This window comes from Triticum aestivum, chromosome 3A, assembly GCF_018294505.1.
Source record: "Triticum aestivum cultivar Chinese Spring chromosome 3A, IWGSC CS RefSeq v2.1, whole genome shotgun sequence".
Taxonomy (NCBI): Eukaryota; Viridiplantae; Streptophyta; class Magnoliopsida; order Poales; family Poaceae; genus Triticum; species Triticum aestivum.
This window is the reverse complement of record NC_057800.1, coordinates 152,146,287-152,166,147: the sequence shown is the minus strand read 5'-3', so window position 1 is coordinate 152,166,147 and position 19,861 is coordinate 152,146,287.

Below are 19,861 nucleotides of genomic sequence, written 5' to 3'. Positions count from 1 at the left end.
TCCGGTATAGTTACACATCAAACCAGATCGGCGGCTCAGAGGGATGATCCGCCACGTGACCCAACAGCGGATCATGTCAACTCCAGTTAAGCCGTTTCCCAGCAAGGCTTGAACTTTTTTGATTGTGGGGACAAGTTTCATGCGTTCCGCGACAGTAAGTTTATCAGGGAGTTGGTATTTGGCGTCAAGACGCTCAGCGCGGTAACCCGGCATTGGATTTTCATCAGACGGCGAGGTGTCTTTGCAGTAGAACCATGTTTGATTCCTGTCCTTGGGATGGCTTGGCAAGACTACTAAACGGAAGATGGCATCTCATCTTTGTTGAATTGAAATCCCGCCAAGTTCCAAGCTGGGACCATTGGTATATCCGCTCTGGCGGTTCGGCTAGAAATATTCTCTGAAGAGCTCAATAGTAGGTTCTTTTTGAAGATAAACCTCGCAGAAAACTCAGAAGTTACAGATGTTTGATATGGAATTGGGTCCAATATCTTGCGGATGAAGCTTGAAAAAATGTAGAACATCTCTAAAGAATTTTGAGCTGGGCGGTGAGAAGCCCCAGTTCATATGATCAGTGAAGACAATAATTTCACCATCCTTCGGATGAGGTCTCTCTTCAGCCGGGTTAGGAGCACGGTAAGCCATGACACTTTTTTCCGGTAAGTATCCGGCAGTGACAAAATATTTCAAGGTGCTCTCCGTGACTGTGAAGGGACCCAGTTGCAAGTTGTCATCATCTTTGGCGGCATGATAAAAGGACAATCTAAGAGGAAATAATTTGCCGGTTCAACTTAGTTGGTGGGATTGCAAGTCAACAAATACAGTGCATGTTTATAATGGCGGCTTAGGTAAGGGCTATTGATATATGAAGTAAAGATAAGCCCGCGGAGTAAGCCGACATGACTAAGATATTCAAGAGTTATCGAAAACTGAATTTGCTAAGTATCAGGACAAATAGATTCCATAGATTGAGGTTATATATTTGGATCTATCACAATTCCAAAAAGGGGGATAAATTCATCCACAAAAAAGTGACAGAGGATGAGCATAGGAGCCCTAGAGAAGATCTGTCGCGGTGGGGATATGTTCTAGTATTAAAACAAGTACTGAAACTGCTACCGCACATGATTCCTATAGCTTTTGGATCTAACCTATGGATCTAAAACAAAGAAAAAGGAAGGACAGTGATGAACACCGACGAACACAGAAGAACACCAAAAAACCCTAATGACGGATCCGTGATGAGGAATGGAAAGCTTACCGATGCTGTTCAGACAGGGGGGTGGCGCTGCAGTTCTCTGGTCCACTCAGGGTGATGCAGCGATCGGAGTTGAGGTCGAAGATGGACGTCGAAGGTGGCGAGGTTCATGCAGGACATCACGTTGCGAGGCGGAAGAAAGAAGGAGAAGAATAGAAGATGGCTTTCGGGTCCTATTTATAAGGAGACACGAAACAGGCAGGCGCGAAAGACAAGGAGGCCAAATGATGGTTATCCAGCTAATTGGACGCCTCGATTTTCGAGAAGACATTAAGATAAAGATCCGTTAAAGATGACGTCGTGGCGGGTTTCCGAAATTCTTGGAGATGACGTCATGGCGGGTTACAAAGTTGTTGCAGTGGATATGGAAGGATTTTTCTAAAGTCTTGGAGATTGACATGAACAAGTTCAAATCAACCTGGGGCCTAATGTTGGGGATATAACTATTAGGTATGACCCGCCCAGGAGGGCCCAGGTCATCCCTATGACGATCCGTCTGGATGAAGCCCAAGAACATATGGCGGTTCGTAGATAGGCTTGGTAGAGGGCCCAGACCCGAAGGCGGCTTAAGGCCCATGATTATAAACCGCCATGTATGTAAAACTTGTATTGAAAGGCATAAGAGATAGGTCACAGAGCCGGGTACGTTGTATAAACCGGTCGGGACTCTGAGGGCCGTAGGGCGTCAACCCATGTATATAAGGGGATGACCTAGTGGTGGCTTTGGACAAGAGACATTAAGATCGAGAGCCGGGTCAAGCGTATTCGCTCCTTGCTCATCGAAACCCTGGCAATAACACCTCCAACTGGATTAGGCTTTTACCTTCATCGTAAGGGGCCGAACTAGTATAAACTCCTCGTGTCCTTTGTCCTGATTAACCCCTTTAAGCTAACCTCAACGCGATGGCTCCACGACTAAGTCCTCACACTAGGACATCTGCCATGACGTTTCCACGACAACCCTAGTTGTGTTGAATTCCACGACAGGGTCGGTTTTCTCAAATCTTCAGGATAATTTTTGCTCTAGGGCTCTTCCAGTAGTGGCATAACCTTTTCCTCAATTATTGTGTCCTTTCATATTGGTAAGGTTCTTCCGAGACTTGGTCTTCTTAGCTGATAGGTCTGGCAACAACACTAAACAACTATCAATCTCTCATGGTGGTCATCAATTTATGATTTCTCCTGTAAGAAATGGGTGTGGGCTTCATTCTCACCGTATGACCTATGATTGGCAACAACTGCCTTATACAAGAGAAAATAGTCATACCATTCTAAGGTTCAATCAAGGTTTTGATATCGTTGTCTCTATCTACTATGGGTAAGTCACTCGGTTTTACCATCCCATATAGCAGAAGCGAATAATAAGAGTAATTCGGCATGGTGATCAATCCATTCCGCACCCAAATCATTACCTTGTATATGGTTTAGTGAATCTCGGATTCTAACACTCGGTCATCCTCACTAGCATTGCAGAATTTCTCTTGTCGACGAACTAAGTTCGAATAACTCCATTGATTATGCAAGCCAAACAAACATCTATCGTTTCATTCATCTCTCAGGTTTTGCATAACTCCTCTAAGATCGTCTGTTTTTTTGACTGGCAACTGTGGGGCAAAACCCCCACAGCGTAGCAAAACTTTATTAATCAAAAGGAACATATACAACAAGCTGATTACAAGGGGTAATCTAGAAAGGAAACTAGACTATGAGAAGGGGCAGAAAAGCCTTACTACACTAAGCCTTTAGGGGGAAGGAAAGAGATCCACTTAAGAAGATCATCCATGTAGGCAGATTTAATCCTATATTGCAATAGAGAGATATCATGTCTAAAAGCTCCTCGCCGTTTATTAAAGTTGGCCCTCTCATTTCTGAAGACTTTGGCATTTCTAATGATCTAGATATTCCAACATGTAGTGAACACAACTTCAGAGAAAAAGGGTTTAGCAAAACAATTCCTAGCTTGAATAGACAAATCAGACATTGAGTCTCCAGAAGACCAATCAATGTGTAGATAATTCCAAACTCTAACACTGAAGTTGCAGTTGAAGAAAAGATGATCCCTGTCCTCTCTAATCTGAAAGGGGCAGAGTCTATAATGCACTCCATCCTCCATGTGCCAATGCCTTTTTTCCACCATATCCTTTGTATTCAACCTGTCCATGATGAGCATCCAAGCAAACACCTTAATCTTGACAGTACATGAAGATTCCCATATCCAACACAGTAAAGGGTTAAAGGCTTCAGACTGAAAAGTGTGAAAGTAAAACATCTTGGGCCTATACTGCTTGGAGGAGTTCTGCCAAAACCACACATCCTTAGAGCCAGATGTTCTGCTGTGAGAACCCATCAAAGAGTGGATCATACCCAACTCTCCAAATGCCTGAGCAGACAAAGGGAGATGAAAATGCTGGAGAATATCCTGAGAATTGAAAAACTCCTTGACTGAAATCCATGGGTCTTTAACATATGAAAATAACCTAGGATATCTTTGTTTGGAGAGGAGAGACCTCATCACCAATATTCTAGTTGTCTGACCAGAAGAGCGCAGTGTCCCCCTCATTAATCTGAACCCAAGAACATTCTCTAAAAGACAACATCACCTTGCAAATGTCCTTCCACTAGAAAGAGCCACAAACAGATGTTCCTTGAGGCACCCTGCCATGGTAATAAGAGTCCCAAATGAGAGACACCCAAGGAATATCCTTCCTATTGAGGAAATTACTAGCATGTTTGAGAAGCAAGGCAACATTCTGCACCCCCAGATTAAGAATACCAAGTCCACCCTTGTTTTTTGGCCAGCAAATGAGCTCCCAAGCAGCAAGGGAGGGGGCTGGTTCATCTCTATGTTTTCTCCATAGACACTGCCTCTGAATTCTTTCCAACTGCTTAAGAATACATCAGGAATAGCCAAACTGCACATAAAGAAAAAGGGTATGGAAGACGAAGCAGAGTTCAAAAATTGCAGCCACTCCCCTTGATTGAGGAAAGAAGAGCTAGCAATCATTCTTCTTTCCATACAGTCCACAAGTGGCATAAAGTCAACCATTTTGGTCTTGTGGTTCCCACTGGCAGCCCAAGATAAGTGAAAGGCATTTTCCCTATTTGGCAACCAAAAGCAACAGCCAGATCATTCATCATTACAGGATCAACATTTATGGGGATGAGAAAAGATTTATGATAGTTCACATCAAGACCAGTGGACTAAGAAAACACTTGTAGCATATCTCTCAAAGCCAGGAGCCGTGTTCTATCAGCAGGTAAGATAATTAGGGTATCATATCCATATTGGATCATAGGGTAATTTTAGGATCGAAAGTATGTCTAGAGGGGGGGTGATTAGACTACTTGACCAAATAAAAATCTAGCCTTTCCCCAATTTTAAGTCTTGGCAGATTTTAGCAACTTAGCACAATTCAAGTAATCAACCTACACATGCAATTCTAAGAGTATAGTGGCTGAATGTAAAACAATTGCATATGAAGGTAAAGGGAGGAGTTTGGAGGGAGCAAACACAATGTAGACACGAAGATTTTTGGCGTGGTTCCGATAGGTGGTGCTATCATACATCCACATTGATGGAGACTTCAACTCACGAAGGGTAACGGTTGCGCGAGTCCATGAAAGGCTCCACTCACGAAGGGTCCACAAAGAAGCAACTTTGTCTATCCCACCATGGTCATCGCCCACGAAGGACTTGCCTCACTAGGGTAGATCTTCACGAAGTAGGCGATCTCCTTGCCCGTACAAACTCCTTGGTTCAACTCCGCAATCTTGACGGAGGCTCCCAAGTGACACCTAACCAATCTAGGAGACAGCACTCTCCAAAAGGTAATAGATGGTGTGTTGATGATGAACTCCTTGCTCTTGTGCTTGAAATGATAGTCTCCCCAACACTCAACTCTCTCTCATAGGACTGGATTTGGTAGAAAGATGATTTGAGTGGAAAGCAACTTGGGGAAGGCTAGAGATCAAGATTTATGTGGTTGGAATGGAATATCTTGACCTCAACACAAGTGTAGGTGGTTCTCTCTCAGAAAATGCATGTTGGAAGTGTAGGCATATTCTGATGGCTCTCTCCATGAATGAAGAGTGGGTGGAGGGGTATATATAGCCTCCACACTAAATCTAACCGTTACACATGAATCACCATACTCGGTGGGACCGAATTATAAAACTCGGTCAGACCGATTTAGTTCAAAATGTGAACATTAGGATTTTTGGTGGGGCCGACATGATCAACTCGGTGGGACCGATTCCATTAGGGTTAGGGCATAACGTATTCTCAGTGAGACATATTACACAAACTCGGTGGGACCGATTTTGGTAATAGACAAACAGAGAGTTGGTCAGGCAAACTAGGTGGGACCGATTCGCTCATCTCGATTAGACCGAAACATTACAAAGGGGAAACAGAGAGTTTGCATTGCAATCTCGGTGGGACCGATCGCTCATCTCGGTTAGACCGAAACGTTACGAAGAGAAACAGAGAGTTTGCAATCCCATCTCGGTGAGACCGAGATCCCTATCGATGAGACCGAAGTGACTAGGGTTTCTGGCAGTGGCTATGTCAAGTGAACTCGGTGGCGCCAGATAGAAGATTTCGGTGGGGCCGAGTTTGACTTTTGGTTTGGTACATATGTGGATATGAGAAAGTAGTTGAGGGTTTTTGGAGCATATAACTAAGCATTTTGAGCAAGTAACTCATTAAGCAAGACCTCACCCACTTTTAATAGTATTGGATTTTCCTATGGACTCAATGTGATCTTGGATCACTAAAAGTTAAGATGTAGAGTCTTGTGCTTTGATCTTGAGCCAATCTTTTGTCTTTAGCATTTTTAGGGGTCCACTTTCTAATCGGTCCCATGCCAATCATTGAGCTTTCCTGAAATATTTATCTTCAAATAGCGTTAGCTCAATGAGCTATCTGTTGTTAGGAATTACCAAAACCACCCAGGGATAGTTGCACTTTCAATCTCCCCCTTTTTGGTAATTAATGACAACATGTAGATCAAAGCTTCGACAAATGATAATATGATTGAAATACATCGTCGCTCTGAGAAGTATGTGATAATCAAGAGCTCCCCCTAAATTTGTGCATTATTTAAAATTTGCTTTTGAATGCAAATGCACAATCAATTAGGTTCATGGGTTACTCTTCCATGTCACATACATCTCGGTGGAGCGCTCAAAATGATAGAAATTAATAGCATGCACTCATCACCAAGCCAGTGAATGATCATATATGAGATATAAAAGATAGTATGATTCAACAAGCATTAAGGTAGCAAATGATCAACCACATTATCAAATAAGTATCTCACACAAGGACATAAAGTAGCTCACACAAAAAAAAGTTCAACCAATGGCAAAGAAGCAAAACACTCTCTCAAAGCCTATGATCTATACATATTTCTCCCCCTTTGGCAACAAGTTATGAAAAAGTTCAAATATGCATAGTGCTATGCGTCTCTCAGGTTTGGTCTTCGGGAGGTGGTGTAGAGAGAACTCCAAGGACGAAGGCTTCCGATGATGTAGTTGGAGCTGGTGGAGGTGGAGTGGGTGCTGGAAGTGGCACTGGAGCTGTAGCTGCTGGTGCTGACAATGTAGCTCTAGCATCTGAAACTGGCACTGCAGTAGATCTTGCACCTCATGGCACACGCTGAAAAGCATCAGTAGTTGCCTTTCCTCTCCTCTCCTCCGCTTCCTCTTGAAGCTGCTCAACTGCAGTCTGAATCTCAGTTACCTTCAGGTCAAGATCATAGAATTTTGTCTCCACAATCCTCTCTAGGCTCTCTTGATTCCGAGTCAGGGTGTCCAAGCCCTTCTCAATCCTCAGTGTAGCTTGAATCAGATAGCCTAATTGATCTTGCTTTCTCTTTAGGAAAACATGAGATGCCTCTTCAACACTAGGCATCTTGGTAGCTTTCTCAGCCTTTGCCTTGGCTCTCTTCTCCTGGACTTGAGCTGATGATGGTTCCCCCTCATTCATCACAACAGTGTTGTCTTCAAATTCAGGATGTAAGGGTATATGCTCCTTTTCCAGCAAATAAATTCCTGTGCCCATCTTAGAATTGACGAGCTCCTGAATATGTGGAGCATACCCACAACTCCTCTTTTCATCAGCAGTAGTCCTCTTGATTGTTTCTACAATCAAGCTCATAACTTTGAACTTCTGAGGGACATCAAAAATTTGCAGCATGTTGATGGAGTGTCCTTTGATCATCTTGTGATCTCCTAAGTTGGGTAGCAATGTGTGCCTTAAGATCCAGTTAATAGTAGGCAGACCAGACAACAAGAAGTGTATAGATCCAAGCTTGTGTGTTTCCAAAGCCTTATCAGGGATCTCCTTGTACATGTTTGCCATGGAGTTGTGGTCTTTCTTCTTGGTGGAATACACATCCAAGTCATCTTCATGTTCTTTGGGGGCATTGATTAGCTTGGCCCATTCTTCAATTCTGGACTGGTACCTGGTACCCTCAGACATCCATACTATCCTTCCATCTGGATAGAAGTGGGCAGTGGAGTAAAACTGCAGGATCAGCACATCATTCCATTTAGTGAGCTTTTGTCCAACGAATTCATCTACTCCACATGCCTTAAAGTTGTCATAAACTCCTGGGAAGTGATCTTCATTTTCCTTGATATATTCCCAATCGACCCATTTCATGTCACATACAATGGGCTTCTTGTCAAGCAAAATTGTCTCATAGAAGTCTTGTTGTTCCTTTGTATGGAACCTGTAGTCAACTGCAGTCCTCCTCATAACAACATAGGGATCAGACTCTCTCCACAATCTCAGTCCTGCATCTTTCCTGATGTGCATGTCCCCAGCGACTGAATGAGCATCATTGTGGTCAGGAATTTTGGGCTTCAACTTCCTCAAAACAAGAGAATCATCTTCCTATTCTTCAGCTTCAGGCACTGGGGCCTTGTTCTTCTCCTCAGCAGGTATACTCCTGGTGTTCCTCTTGGGTTTTGGGGGTTTCTGAGCAGCAGCCTTGGGAGCAGATTTGGGCTTAGATGGAGCAGCCCCTGACTTAATTGCATCTCCCATAAGCTTCTGAGACTTGGGAGCTGGTGCAGCATCCTCTTCCTCCTCCTCCTCCTCTTCTGGATCTCTCATAATGGAGGATCTACCAAGCACTCTGGCATTGGTCTTCTTGGCCCTTTCCTTCCTCTTATTTCCTTACCCAACAACCTCTTTAGTTGGCTTGGAGGTTTCAGCAGTTGAGGCTCTCACCTTTAAGGTTGGCACCCTCTTGGCAGGGGCCTTCTTGTGCAAGCCAGGCTTAGTTGATGCAGTCGTGCCATATTCCTTCTTCAGCACCTTCCTTTTGGAGCTGACTTCCTCCTCAACAGCCACATAGTCCTCATCTTCAGAATTTGAGGTTTTCTTCTTCCTTGACCTGGTGGCTGCCTTGGGCAAGTTGCTTGGTGTTCTCCTGCTGCCATCATCAGAAGTGCTAGAGTGACTAGGGCCCTCACTCAATTGCACCTGTTCCTCTGACTTGTTCTGGCTGTCGCTCTGGTCAGACATCTCTGCAAACTTACTGACAACAGACCCTGTTAATAGATATTGATGAGGTAGAGTGGATGAGCATCACAAAGTGCAGAGTTTTTGCAAAAAGATGACTTAAAAACTTAGTTTTAGTTCTTCACGAAAAGCATTTAGGAGCTATCGATTTGTAAACTCGGTGATACCGAAGCAGCTTTTGAAACCTAAACTAGCGAACTCGGTCAGACCGAGTCACAGTTCGGTGGCACCGAGACTGCTAGGGTTTCACAAAGAATCAAACTCGGTCACACCGATTTGCAGTTTTCGGTCAGACCAAAAGTGCAACTGCAATGGACTAAGCCAAATCGGTGAGACTGATTTCTACAATTCAGTCGGTCCTAGATGAGTTCGGCGGAGACCTAACCCTAAATTTCCAAATCCAATCTAATCTAAAGGATGTTTTCAGTGGATAGATTGATTGCATACGTGGTCATGATCATGGCAAAGTAATGTGCTACGAATCGGAGTTAAAAGAATAGCACAAAGGATCGAACTCATACCCTAATTCGGCGGAGTTCTCTATGGCGGCAACGGAGGGGCATAAATCCATTGACGGCGATGGAAACCAGTGGCGGGTGCCGATGATACCAGTGCAGGTGATGCAACCGAGCTCAAGTGGGAGGTCGATGAAGATCTTGTTAGTTGTTTTGTTTCATTTCCTGTTGATCAGTAGCGGAGCCCAGTTAGGACGATTGGGGATGTAGAATTTGGGGTTGTCTTCTTTTATTTTGGTTCCGTAGTCGGACCTTTGATTGTACTTTGGATAATGTATGAATTATTTATGTATTGTGTGAAGTGGCGATTGTAAGCCAACTCTTTATCCCTTTCTTATTCAGTACATGGGATGTGTAAAGATTACCCCTCTTGCGACAGGCCTATCATGCGGCTATACCTCTAAGTCGTGCCCCGGCACGTGGGAGATATAGCCGCATTGCGGGTGTTTCATGGCAATACCTAGATCTATCTTCACTTTTATGCCTAGCTAGGGGCGTTAAACGATAGCGCTTGTTGTGAGTAAACCCAATTTTATTTTTATTCCTTGCTTTTTGCTCCTGTTTAGTAATAAATAATTTATCTACCCTCTGTTTTGGTTATGTTTTTTGTGTTTAATTAGTGTTTGTGCCAAGTAGAACCGTTGGGAAGACTTGAGGAAAGTCTTTTTGATCTTGCTGTAGAAAACAGAAACTTTATCGCTCACGAGAATAGATGCCATTTTTATTTGGAAGGTGATACTTAGTTAATTATTTTTAAGATGATTAATAGATAAATTCCTCACGTCCAGAAATTTATTTTATAATTTTTGGGGTTCCAGAGCTTGCGTAAGCTACAGATTACTACAGACTGTTCTGTTGTTGACAGATTATATTTTTCTTGTGTTGTTTGCTTATTTTGATGAATCTATGGCTAGTAAAAGAGTTTATAAACCATAGAGAAGTTGTAATACAGTAGGTTTAACACCAATATAAATAAATAATGAGTTCATTACAGTACTTTGAAGTGGTGTTTTGTTTTCTTTCGCTAACGGAGCTCACGAGATTTTCTATTTTGAGTTTTGTGTTGTGAAGTTTTCAAGATTTGGGTAAAGATTTGATGGATTATGGAACAAAGAGTAGCAAGAGCCTAAGCTTGGGGATGCCCATGGCACCCCAAGGTAAAATTCAAGGACACCAAAAATCCTAAGCTTGGGGATGCCCCGGAAGGCATCCCCTCTTTCGTCTTCGTCTATCGGTAACTTTACTTGGAGCTATATTTTTATTCACCACATGATATGTGTTTTGCTTGGAGCGTCTTGTATGATTTGAGTCTTTGCTTTTTAGTTTACCACAATCATCCTTTCTATACACACCTTTTGAGAGAGACTCACATGATTTGAAATTTATTAGAATACTCTATGTGCTTCACTTATATCTTTTGAGCTATAGTTTTTGCTCTAGTGCTTCACTTATATCATTTTAGAGCACGGTGGTGGATTTGTTTTATAGAAACTATTGTTCTCTCATGCTTCACTTATATTATTTTGAGAGTCCTTTAGAACAACATGGAAATTTGCTATAATATAAAAAATTTCATAGAAGTGCATTGAATACTATGAGAAGTTTGATACTTGATAATTGTTTTGAGATATGGAGATGGTGATATTAGAGTTATGCTAGTTGAGTAGTTGTGAGTTTGAGAAATACTTGTGTTGAAGTTTGTGATTCCCGTAGCATGCACTTATGGTGAACCGTTATGTGATGAAGTCGGAGCATGATTTATTTATTAATTGTCTTCCTTATGAGTGGAGGTCGGGGACGAGCGATGGTCTTTTCCTACCAATCTATCCCCCTAGGAGCATGCACGTAATACTTTGTTTCGATAACTAACAGATTTTTGCAATAAGTATGTGAGTTCTTTATGACTAATGTTGAGTCCATAGATTATATGCACTCTCACCCTTCCACCATTGCTAGCCTCTCTAGTATCGTGCAACTTTCGCTGGTACCACAAACCCACCATATACCTTCCTCAAAACAGCCACCATACCTACCTATTATGGCATTTCCCTAGCCACTCCGAGATATATTGCCATGCAACTTTCCACCGTTCCGTTATTATGACATGCTTCATCATTGTCATATTTCTTGCATGATCATGTAGTTGACATCGTATTTGTGGCAAATCCACCGTTCATAATTCTTCATACATGTCACTCATGCATCATTGCACATCCCGGTACACCGCCGGAGGCATTCACATAGAGTCATATTTTGTTCTAAGTATTGAGTTGTAATTCTTGAGTTGTAAGTAAATAAAGTGTGATGATCATCATTATTAGAGATTTTTCCCAAGTGAGGAAAGGATGATGGAGACTATGATCCCCCCACAAGTAGGGATGAGACTCCGGACGAAAAAAAAGAGAAAGACCAAAAAAAAAGGAGAAGGCCCAAAAAAATGAGAGAAAAAGAGAGAAGGGACAATGCTACTATCCTTTTCCCACACTTGTGCTTCAAAGTAGCAGCATGTTCTTCATATAGGGAGTCTCTTATGATATCACTTTCATATACTAGTGGGAATTTTTCATTATAGAACTTGGCTTGTATATTCCAATGATGGACTTCCTCAAAATGCCCTAGGTCTTTGTGAGCAAGAAAGTTGGATGCACACCCACTTAGTTTCTTTTGTTGTGCTTTCATATACTTATAGCTCTAGTGCATCCGTTGCATGGCAATCCCTACTCACTCACATTGATATCTATTGATGGGCATCTCCATAGCCCGTTGATACGCCTAGTTGATGTGAGACTATCTTCTCCTTTTTTGTCTTCTCCGCAACCACCATTCTATTCCACCATAGTGCTATATCCATGGCTCACGCTAATATATTGGATGAAGATTGAAAAAGTTTGAGAACATCAAAAGTATGAAACAATTTCTTGGCTTGTCATTGAGGTTGTGCATGATTTAAATATTTTGTGCGGTGAAGATAGAGCATAGCCAGACTATATGATTTTGTAGGGATAACTTTCTTTGTCCATGTTATTTTGAGAAGACATGATTTCTTAGTTAGTATGCTTGAAGTATTATTATTTTTATGTCAATATCAAAATTTTATCTTGAATCTTTCGGATCTGAACATTCATGCCACAATAAAGAAAAATTACATTGAGAAATATGTTAGAAAGCATTCCACATCAAAAATTCTTCTTTTATCATTTATCTACTCGAGGACGAGCAGGAATTAAGCTTGGGGATGCTTGATACGTCTCCAACGTATCTATAATTTTTGATTGCTCCATGCTATTATATTATCTATTTTGGATGTCAATGGGCTTTATTTTACACTTTATTATAATTTTGGGACTAACCTACTAACCGGAGGCCCATCCCAAATTGCTGTTGTTTGCCTATTTTAGGGTTTCGAACAAAAGGAATATCAAACGGAGTCCAAACGGAATGAAACCTTCGGGAACGTGATTTTCTCAAGAAATGTGATCCAGGAGACTTGGAGTGGGCGTCAAGAAACAACGGAGGAAGGCACGAGGCAGGGGGGCGCGCCCTCCACCCTCGTGGGCCCTCTATTGCTCCACCGACGTACCTCTTCCTCCTATATATATCCACGTCTCCCCCAAACATCCAGGAGTACCACAAAAACCTAATTCCATCGCCGCTCTTCCGGAGGGTGAAATTTTTCTGGAGCTCTTCCGGAGGGGGCATTGATCACGGAGGGCCTCTACATGAACTCCATGGCCTCTTCGGTGATCTGTGAGTAGTTTACTTCAGACCTGCGGGTCCATACTTATTAGCTAGATGGCTTCTTCTCTCTCTTTGGATCTCAATACAAAGTTCTCCTCGATCTTCTTGGAGATCTATTCAATGTAATCTTCTTTTGCGGTGTGTTTGTCGAGATCCGATGAATTGTGGGTTTATGATCCAGATTATCTATGAACAATATTTGATTCTCCTCTGAATTCTTTTATGTATGATTGGTTTATCTTTGCAAGTCCCTTCGAATTATCAGTTCAGTTTGGCCTACTAGATCGATCTTTCTTGCAATGGGAGAAGTGCTTAGCTTTGGGTTCAATCTTGCGGTGCTCAATCCCAGTGACAGAAAGGGAACCGACACGTATTGAATTGTTGCCATCGAGGATAAAAAGATGGGGTTTATATCATATTGCATGAGTTTATCCCTGTACATCATGTCATCTTCCTTAATGCATTACTTTGTTCTTATGAACTTAATACTCTAGATGCATGCTGGATAGCGGTCGATGTGTGGAGTAATAGTAGTAGATGCAGAATCGTTTCGGTCTACTTGTCTCGGACGTGATGCCTATATACATGATCATACCTAGATATTCTCATAACTATGGTCAATTCTATCAATTGCTCGACAGTAATTCGTTCACCCACCGTAATACTACTGCTCTTGAGAGAAGCCACTAGTGAAACCTATGGCTCCCGGGTCTATCTTCCATCATATTAATCTTCCAACACTTAGTTATTTCCTTTGCCGTTTATTTTACTTTGCATCTTTATTTCTCTTTATCATAAAAATACCAAAAATATTATCTTATCATATCTATCAGATCTCACTCTCATAAGTGACCGTGAAGGGCTTGACAACCCCTTTATCGCATTGGTTGCGAGGTTATTATTTGTTTGTGTAGGTGCGTGGGACTTGAGGATGATCTCCTACTGGATTGATACCTTGGTTCTCAAAAACTGAGGGAAATACTTACGCTACTTTGCTGCATCACCCTTTCCTCTTCAAGGGAAAACCAACGCAGTGCTCAAGAGGTAGCAGGTAGCGGCGCAAACTCTACTGGAGTCAGCCCTCTTCCAGTAGATCGACGTCGTCTTCTCGTGCTTCCTTCACCTCCACCTCCGTGTACATGGTGACGCGAGGTGAGTCGAACTCAATGTCAGTTGGGATGACGGCCTCGGCACCGTACACCATAAAGAATGGAGTGAAGACGGTTGACTTGTTCGGAGTGGTTCAGAGGCTCCAGAGGACAACCGACAGCTCGTCGATCCAGCAGCCAGCCGAGCGCTCCAGTGGCAAGACCAATTGAGGCTTGATGCCAGACAAGATGAGGCCGTTTGCTCGCTCGACTTGGCCGTTTAACTGCGGATGGGCAATGGACGCTAAGTCCAGTCGGATGCCCTGCGTCACGTAGAAACGGGCCAAGGCGCCTTTGGAAAAGTTTGTGCCATTATCGGTGATGATGTTGTGTGGTACATCGTATCGCACGGTGATATCTGCGATGAAGGTCACAACAGTCAGACCATTCAACTTCTTGATTGGCTTTTCTTCAATCAACTTAGTGAATTTGTCGACAACGACAAGCATATGAGTCATGCTGCGGCGTGCTATCTTGAATGGTCCCACCATATCCAGTCCCCAGACTACAAAAGGCCAGGTAAGGGGAATGGTCTTGAGTGCAGAAGCCGGCAGAGGTTGCTTGGAGCTGAATTTCTGGCACCCCTTGCAATGCTTGACCAAATCCTTGGCGTCCTCCAAAGCAGTCGGCCAGAAGAAACCATGGCGGAACGCTTTGGCGACAAGGGATCTAGAGGCCGCGTGGTGGCCACACTCGCCTTGGTGGATATCTTTGAGAATTTCCTGGCCCTTCTCTGGTTCTATGCAGCGCTGGAAGAACCCAGTCACACTGCATCTGACAAGCTCTATGGTTACTATCGTGTAGGCTCCTGCTCGGCGCTGCACTTGCTGGGCCGAGATCTCGTCGGCCGGCAGCTCTCTGTTCACCAGGAAATTGAGGATGGGCTGCGCCCAGGATGGTTCTTGGATTTCGTCCACTACCATCACAACCACTGGTACTAGGGCGGTTGGGTTGGGAGGCGGCAGGGTGGAGTCGGCCGCCGCTTGCTGCGTTGATGGAGTCCCGGGGCCGGGTTGTGAAGTCCCCGGGCCGGGTGTGACTGCCGCAGTCCCCGAGTCACTTGGTGAAGTCCCCGAGCCGGCTGCTGCAGCCCCCGGGCCGAGTTGCGAAGTCCCCGGGCCGGGTGTGACTGCTGCAGTCCTCGGGCCGCCTGCCGAAGTCCCTAGGCCGGCTGCTGCAGCCCCTAAGTCGGATCCGACTGCTTCAGGAGCAGCCCGCACGAAGATGGACTCGGATTCTGGAGAAGGTTTGATAGACGGCTTGCGGAGGCACCGAAGGGAAACGCCGGCTGGTATTGCTTGGCGGGTGGAGCCGATCCGTGCTAGGGCAGCAGCTTGCTCGTTGTTGTTCCGCAGCACGTGAAGGAACTCACACCCATCAAAGTATCCGTTGATCTGCTGGACGAGGAAGCGATAACTTGCCATGTTTGCGTCCTTGGTGTCCTAGTAGCCAGACAACTATTGGACCACCAAGTCCGAGTTGCCATAGCACAGTATCCGGCGGATGCTGATTTCTTTGGCCAGCCGGAGTCTGTGTACTAGCGCCTCATACTCGGCCACGTTGTTGGAGATGGCAAAGTGAATTTGCAATGTGTATCTGAGCTTTTCGCCCTTGGGAGAGGTGAGGACAACGCCGGCTCCCAAACCGATGTGCATTTTCGAGCCATCAAAGTAAATCTGCCAATGAGTGGAGTCCGAAGCTGGCGGCAGGTACTGGGTCTCGGCCCAGTCGACGAGGAAGTCGGCCAGTGCTTGGGACTTGATGGCGGTGCGTGGCTAGTAGAAGATGGTGTAAGGAGCCAACTTGATGGCCCATTTGGCCACCCGGCCTGACGCATCCCTGCTACCTATGATTTAAACAAGTGGGGCAGTGCAGACAACCATGATTGGGTGCTCTTGAAAGTATAGCTTCAGCTTCTTGGCGGCAAAGTGCACGCCGTAACACATCTTCTGGTAGTGGGGATAGTTCTGCTTTGAGGTCGGTAGCACCTCGCTCAAATAGTACACATGCCTTTCGACCAGCTGTGCTCTGCCGTCTTCTGGGCGTTCCACCACAATGACAGTGCTGACCACCCGGCTGGTGGCGGCAATGTAGAGGTACATGGGCTCCTTAGCAGCCGGGGCCGCTAGGACAAGCGGGTAGTCAGCATCTTTTTCAACTAGAGGAAAGCCTGTCCGCCTTGTCGTTCCACTTGAAGTGAGTGGTTTTCTTCATGAGTTGGTACAGGGGAAGAGCCTTCTCAACCAGCTGACTGATGAAGCGGCTGATGGATGCCAAGCAGCCGTTAAACTCTTGGACGTCTTGCAGCCGGGTGGGTCTCTCCATCCTCTCAATGGCCTTGATCTTCACAGGATTGCACTCAATGCCGCGCTCTGAGACCAGGAAGCCAAGGAGCTGGCTGGCTGGTACCCCAAAGACGCACTTCTTTGGGTTGAGCTTGATTTGAAAACGGCGCAAATTATCAAAAGTTTCCTTGAGATCTTCCAAGAGGGCACCGCGCTTCTCCGTCTTCACCACAATATCATCTACATAGACGTGGGCATTTCTGCCGAGTTGCTTTAGGAGGCACTTCTACATGCAACGCTGAAAAGTGGCACCGACATTTCTCAAGCCGAATGTCATGGTTAGTTAGCAGAAGGCTCCAAATGGAGTGATGAAGGCGGTCTTCAGGCGGTCGACCGGGTTCAATTTGATATGGTGGTACCCTGAGTAGGCATCCAGGAAACTCAGTAGCCCGTATACGGCTGTGGAGTCTATCACTTGGTCAATCCGAGGCAAGGAAAACGGATCTTTTGGGCAAGCCTTGTTGAGGCTGGTGTAGTGAATACACATGCGCTACCTATTGTTCTTCTTCAGTACAAGGACTGGATTGGCAAGCTACTATGGAAAAATACTTCCATAATGAAGTCGTCTGCCAGAAGCCGGGCTATCTCTTCACCAACAATTCTTCTTTTCTCTTGTGACAGTCGGTGGAGGGTTTGTTTGACTAGTTTGGCATCTGATCTGACATGTAGCTTGTTCTCGGCGAAATCCGTCGGAACACCCGGCATGTCTTTGTGAGACCATGCGAAGACCCGATTCTCACAGAGGAAATCGACGGGCTCGTTTTCCTATTTGCTGTCAAGGTTGGTCCCTATGACAGCGTGCCTCTATGGGTGCTCGGGCTCCAAGGGGATCTTCTTTGTTTCTTTGGCCGGCTGGAAGGAGCCCTGGGTCTCCGACTCTTTGGGATCTGGTGACAGGTCCGACTGCTTGGTGGCCTTGGCCACCACCCGGTCCAGGAGCTTCTTCTCAGCAGCAATCACAAGGGACTCGGCCAGCCGGCTGCTGGCCGCGGCATAGGCGGCTGACTTCTCGTAGTCCCCGGCTATCGTGATAATGCCCTTGGTTCCCGGCATCTTCATCTTGAGGTAGGCATAATTAGGTACTGCCATGAACTTGGCTAGAGCTGGCCGACCTAGGAGCACATGATAAGGACTCTCCAGGTCAACCACCTCAAAACAAATTGCCTCGCGGTGGAAGTGAGCTTTGTCTCCGAAGAGGATGTCTATCTTGATCTTGCCGATTGGTGAGCGGGAAAGGCCAAGCACAATGCCATGAAAGACAGTCCGACTAGGATGGAGCTGCTTCTCTTTGATGCACAACTTCTCCATGGTCTCGCAGTAAAGGATGTTGATGCTTCTACCGCCATCTATCAGGATCCGGGGAAAACGAGCGGCTCTCTCCGTTGCAAGGGTGGCATCCAACATCAGAGCATAAGAACCCAGAGAAGGCATCACCTTCGGGTGGTCCGCACGGCTCCAGCTGATGGGCTTCTCGGACCAGTGCATGAATTCTGGGGCATTTAAAGCAACGACATTCACTTCACGGTGCTGCTGACGTCGGCTGTGCCGGTCACCAGCCAAACTGGTGAATAGGACGTAAGCTCCATGTTCTTCGGGGTATTCATCTTGGATAGCACCGACTGTTGGGGAGGAGGCGACGGCTGGCCAACAGGCGGAGGAGGCAGCAGTCCTTCGCCCTTGGAGATTCGAGTGAGCTAGTGGCACTTCTAGGTGGTGTGGTTGGATGGCTTTGCGCCACTGTGGAACTTGCATGGAGCATCAAGGGTTTGCTCATAGGAGAAGGCGGGCAGACAAGCAGGCTTTTCATCCTTCTGGCGGTTGGGGCCGGGTTGTCCCTCCGGCTGCTGGTCCTCAACTGTCGCCACCTGCCGGCTGGTGGGAGCCGGCTGCGGGGCCTTGCGCTTGTTGTTGTTCTGCTGCTGGCGCCGACTGTTGTCACCAGCCGGCGTCCGGGGAGCCAGAGGGAGCACCTTTCCGGTCGCATCCACTTGGAGCTCTGACTTCAGGGAGGAGTCGGCCGTGGCATACTTGTCTGCTATGATCAGCAACTTGTCGAGGGTAGCCTACTCGTCGCAGAGGAGTCAGTGCTTGAGTAAGGTGCCCTCTCGACATCCAGCGGTGAAGTACTCAATGGCTTGCACCTCGTGCACCCCTTTGCAGGAGTTGCGCAGTTCGGCCCACCGCGTCAAGTAGTCACGCGTGGACTCGTTGGGGCCTTGGACACAAAAAGAAAGCTGGCGAGGCTTGGGCGGCCGCCTGTAGGTGCTGGTGAAGTTGCGGATGAATACTTCGGTGAAATCTACCCAACTATTGATGCTGCGGGGGTTCAGGCTGTTCAGCCATGTCTAGGCCGTGCCCTGGAGAATGAGCGGAACGTACTTCACGTCAACGCGCTTGTTGCCGTTTGCTATGTTGACGGCTATGGAGTAATCCACCAGCCAGTCCTCCGGCTTCTTGTACTTGGGCGTGTGTAACACCCCGGATGTAACTTTCCCCAATTTGTACTCCAACTCTTGCCGTTTCCGGTGTTAAGTTATTTTATTTTCTCGGGTTCGGGTTTTTGTCTCCGTGTGTTGTTGTCGTTGTCATGCATCTCATATCATGTCATCATGTGCATTGCATTTGCATACATGTTCATCTCATGCATTCGAGCATTTTCCCCATTGTCCGTTTTGCATTCCGGCGCTTCGTTCTCCTCCGGTGGTCATTTCTACATTTCTTTCGTGTGTGGGGATTAAACATTTCTGGATTGGACCGAGACTTTCCAAGCGTCCTTGGTTTACTACCGGTAGACCGCCTGTCAAGTTTCGTACCATTTGGACTTCGTTTGATACTCCAACGGTTAACCGAGGGACCGAAAAAGGCCTCGTGTGTGTTGCAGCCCAACACCCCTCCAATTTGGCCCAAAACCCACCAAAACCTTCTCCATCATCTACAGCATTCGATCATGATCGCATGGCCGAAAACCGCACCTCATTTGGACTCTCCTAGCTCCCTCTACCTCTATTTAAAGTCCCCTCCCGAAATTGGCGGATCTCCTCTCTCCCAAACCCTAAAAATCCCCTCGCGCTGCCGTCGGACACGTCCGTCCTGGATGGACAAAGTCGCCGCCGCCGTCCGCGCCAACCAGGGCACGCCACGTGGCAGGTCGCCTCCACCACCGCCCGCGGCCCGCCGGGCCCGAGGAGAGCCCCCGTGGCCCGGGTCTCCTCTGCCACCGCCCGACCCTTCTCCTTCCTCCCGCGCCCTCACCGGCTCCCCGCCGCGACCGCGCCGGCACCGCGCCTCCGCCTCGCCATCATCGCCCGGAGCCGCCGCGCCACCTC